Below are 4,761 nucleotides of genomic sequence, written 5' to 3' on the forward strand. Positions count from 1 at the left end.
AAATGTAGATCTATATACATACTAACATACTCATATATGTTAAAATTAATTTGTCATAAAATTAAATGTGGATTTTATGCATGCAAACATTAATAAAATAAGATAAGAAAACATTTTCTCACCATAAGGATTTCGGTCATAATGGGCACTAACAAGATCTCCTTCTTGTTAGTTCTTGAGCTTTCCATTAATGGATGAACATTCTTGACTTCAAATTAGAAGCCCTCCAATTAGAAGCACCCAAGACAATCCCTTAATCCCACAAATAAACATGTACTAGATGTTTGTATTGTAGTTTACCTTAAAATCTATTACTAATACTCATATACTACTTCTAGTAATCTTAGTAATTTATATGAACAATTTAGATTATAATCTCATCTTTTTGATGAAAATAAAAGAGAGAGAAGAGAGGATACATGAACATTTGCATGTGTATTGAATGGTTGTGTAAGAATAATCATATAAAAGAACTAAAACTCCTCTTTTGGAGTAGTAGAGCCGGCCCACTCAAGGCCAAAGGAGAGCATCTTGCTTTCCTTTTTGTCTTACCAATATTGTAGGTGTAAGGCTATGCAATAATAGGTATGATTATAATAATTTTAGGCATTAAAATAATACACCCACTATCCTCCACTATCTACAATATTTCGGTCCATATGTAAAATGGACTACCATTTTATTTTGTCAATTTGTCACTTGTCACACAATATGTCACATGTTACATGATACATGTTATTAATTAATTTAATGCATATTTATCACATAAATACCATTTCATGAATTAATTAAATTATATACAACAAATTGACTAGTGATACTTGATCACATAAATAAAATGGGTCATACAGTTATAATTCACAACTTCTTGTAATTATAATTAACCATTCATTCTTATCTTTATTATTTCTCAAACAATAAATAATTTTAGCAACAAAGCATTTTATTACTAAAATAAATCTTATTTAATCCCATTACAATAAGATATCAATATTCTCTTTCTCACAAATCGAATTGTTCAATTTTAAGGAATTAATTAATCTGTATCGGTATACAACTAATTAACCTTTTCAATTAAGGGAATCGTCCTTTAGGTGTGACCTCAAGGGATCAACTGATCACCACCGTCGCACGACAGTAATGTCAAACTCTAGCCAGCCAATCATTACCGATATGTGTGGACCAGTTGACTATATATATGTAATGTATCATCCCTTCCGTATTCTTGAAATGAGATTTAATAATGATATTTAAATCATGTGATCGCACTATTGTTGAGGACACATTTCCCAACATTCATGACCGGTTAAATTAGGATTGAGAGTAGTACTCCCTTCATTTCATGTTTTTGCACGTGTATGAATTTTGATTGCTTATTGCCTATACGCATTGGTTTGTGGTCGGTATTGCATGTTTTGAGAACTTTTGCAATCTCCCCTTTCTCGTTTTACCCCATTAACTCCACTATAAGCCATAACTGCCAGTTGCCCTCAACTACATCCCATACTTAGCCTACCATTGTGCCAAGCTAGGAAGTAGTAGAGGAATTTTTGTCGGATTAGAAGCGGTTTTGGTTCATCTTATATTGATGGAGTGAGTATTGATGAGAAGTGAAGGGGATGTTGATGTTTCAGCCTGGAAATAGAAAGAAAGAAAAAAAAAATTCAGAAAAATGAAAAAAAAAAGAGACTTACCTGGGCAGGGAGCTCTGGTTGTGTAAGGGTGGTCGATCGACTGCCATCATTGGTCGATCGACCACCAGTTCAGAAGAAAAAAAAAATGAAAATGAAAGAAAAAAAAAAAGAGTTTTGGAAATAATAAGGTCTTGGTTGAAATAAGAACACACCTTATGTGCTTACCTCATGAATTGGAGGCGTTTGTTTGGGATTTTGTGTTGCCTAGTCACTAAAGGCATGGTTTTTATGTTGAGTTGGAAGAACGGGATACGGTTTCTTATGGTTGGATAGGTACTAGCTTGGCTCTTACCTTCACTTTTTCCCATAATTGTTTTGCGCTTCCTTTCCCACTTAACCTCACATACCCAAATCTTGCAATAGTTCGGCATGTGATAGTCCTTGACGGTGGTTGTGCGTATGTACGGTAGCTAGAATCATTATTCATGCTAGTCAAGCATACATGTTTTGTCGGTCGCAGTCTAGGTGAGAGACTGTATTTTTCTTCCCTCTCTTTTACATATAATCTTACCATTTGCTTCGCTGAGAGAAGAGTGACCCGGGAGAGTCCAAATGTATGAGTCTTGCAAGGTCGAACGCCCGATTTAAATCCATGATATGCATAAATTTGTTCATTTGATTTAAGCTTTGCAGTAGTTGACTATGTGCATTAAACGGTTTGGCATTGGCTTGCAGCTAGCTCTGAGATTTACTCCTTTCCATTTAGTTTTTATATGGGTCATAGTGCTTGCTTGCGGACAAGCAAGGTTTGGTTTGGGGAGATTTGATACGTGCATATTTTATACACTTTATCTGTGGTTTTGGCACGTATTTCTATGCATAATTGTTAGCTTAAGGCTACTATTTCTCCCGAAACGGTTTACTTTGCATTTTTTGTGACTTATTGTAGGAATGAGAGGAAGTAAGCTAAACCAAGCCTAATTCGTCCTCCGGAGGCAACTTCAAGGAAGCCCAGAAGAAGGAGAGTCGTACTCACTCACCTCGGGATGCGTGCATTGGAGTGAGGAGATGTTTTTGGAGAAAACAAGTGTTTCTGCACAGCACAATAAGTCGATCGACTATGCTGTAAAGTCGATCGACCACTGAAGCTCATCAGACGCTACTGTTCCGCATTTACCAGTCGATCGACCATGCTGACCGGTCGATCGACCAGTTTTCAAGCTTATACTTATTTCTTCGTGTTAGACTTTTAAAAGCCCAACTTGTAATTAACTTTCAGTATCTTTTTATCAGTAGAACGCAACAATAATTAGGTTATGCTTTTTATTATTGAAGAACTCAGTTTTTAGATCTAGCTTGGCAGACGGAAACCTTCGATTTGAATACTTTGTTCTTGAATTCAATTAGTAAGCTTTTATGCAATTCCTTTTCTCCCTTAATTCCTTGTTATTTCGATTCTTGTTTTCATCAATTTAATTTCAGCAATTGAGTTCTTCCCTTTTGTTTTAGTTCGATTCAATTATGTCAAATTTGTTCTTTACTATTAATTTTGAAGTAAATATAGATTTAATTATGCGTAGGTAATTTCTTTGATTGGGAACGAGGTGAGCCATAGTAGAAATAAGGATTGTTTTGTAATATGAATTCTTCTGTATTGGTCTTGTTGTCTTTTGATAAAGCTTTTTACTAGATTGAAAGATTAGTAAATTGTATTATCATTAGATTAGGAATTTCCCTTGAGCGAAGGCTTTGAGAAATTCTAGGGAATAAATAGACCGTAAGGTTAATTGAGCATCGATCGAAAGGTTAGCTTATATTCCCTGAGACCGTATTATAAGACCTCTGCTACCTTACTGACCTAACTTTTGCCATGGTAAACCGAAGTTCCCGATCCCCTTTTCATCTTGTTGAGAATATTCATTTTAGCAGTTAGCCAATTAATCAACCAAACTCAAAACCCCCCAATTAATTGTTACTTTTATAGACTGAAAAATAGCAAACAAAATCAACCTTGTCTCTCTGTGGTTCGACCCTTACTATCACTAGCTATAGTTTTAGTTTGGAATTATAAATTAAATTTTGGTACTAAACGAGGGTATCAAATTTTGGCGCCGTTGCCGGGGAGACGGTGTAATTCTGTTTGCTTTATTTTAGTTTATTTTTCTTGTCTCAAGGAACTTTGGTTCCTTGAGGCCGTTGCTTACCTTTGCTTCTAGTTTTGCTTTTGCACAGTTAGAAGACAGGTTTTTGAGAGGAAGACTTGAGTACTCTCATTTTGGCAATTATGGCTACAATATATGATAATCTACAACCAAAGGAACACCATCTTCCAAAGGGGCACCAGTTACCTACCCCTACTACGGGCAACTTCGAATTTCGTTCCTCTTATATCGATTTAGTGGAGCGAAATCAATTTGCTGGTTTACCAGATGAGGACCCCTTGAAGCATATGGAGATTTTCACAGACTACTGCTGTTCTATACCTATACCAGCTGGGGTGACTCAGGATGAAGTAAAGGGGTTGATGTTCTTATACTCCTTGAAGGATTCAGCGCGAGATTGGTACCGCTACCTTGATAGGGTAGCAGCTGGAGTCACGGACTGGACATCTCTAGCATTGGCCTTCTACAAGAAGTACTTCCCAATTTCAAAGACTGATGCCTTGAGAAGTAAAATCACAATTTTCCAGCAAGGAGCGGATGAGGATTATTGCGAAGCATGGGGACGTTTCAAAAGTTTTGTCCGAGCTGTCCCTCACCATGGTTTCCAGCAATGGTATCTTTGCAATCTATTTTATAATGCGCTATATGATGATTACAAGGTCATCCTGGATGCAGCTGCTAATGGCAGGTTCCAAAACAATACCGGTCAAAGTAAAGGTTGGAACACTATTGAGGAGATGGCAGTCCATAGAGCTGAGTTTGGAAGTTCACGTGGAAAGTCCCGAAAGCAAAGTGATGAAATGAGTGCCGTTGTGACACTTATAACTTCCATTACTGCCTGTCTCGAGAAGCTCGAGATTTTGAAGCTTCAAAGGAGAAAGTTGAAATGCCTGTTCAAAACTCAGATGAGATCGAGAAGTTGAGAGAAATGGTCCAACTCCTTTTGGTTCAAGTGGCGAATATGG

At 36.6% G+C, this 4,761-nt stretch overlaps 1 non-coding gene across 1 annotated transcript; it reads right to left on the bottom strand.

The window, feature by feature from the left end:
- Positions 1-4,291: 4,291 nt before the first annotated feature.
- LOC141616139 (small nucleolar RNA R71) lies at positions 4,292-4,400 on the bottom strand. The gene has a single exon (XR_012530508.1). It is a non-coding gene; the product is annotated as a small nucleolar RNA R71 (small nucleolar RNA).
- Between the last annotated feature and the right edge of the window lie 361 nt (positions 4,401-4,761).

The sequence above is a fragment of the Silene latifolia genome, chromosome 11, assembly GCF_048544455.1.
Source record: "Silene latifolia isolate original U9 population chromosome 11, ASM4854445v1, whole genome shotgun sequence".
Classification (NCBI taxonomy): Eukaryota; Viridiplantae; Streptophyta; class Magnoliopsida; order Caryophyllales; family Caryophyllaceae; genus Silene; species Silene latifolia.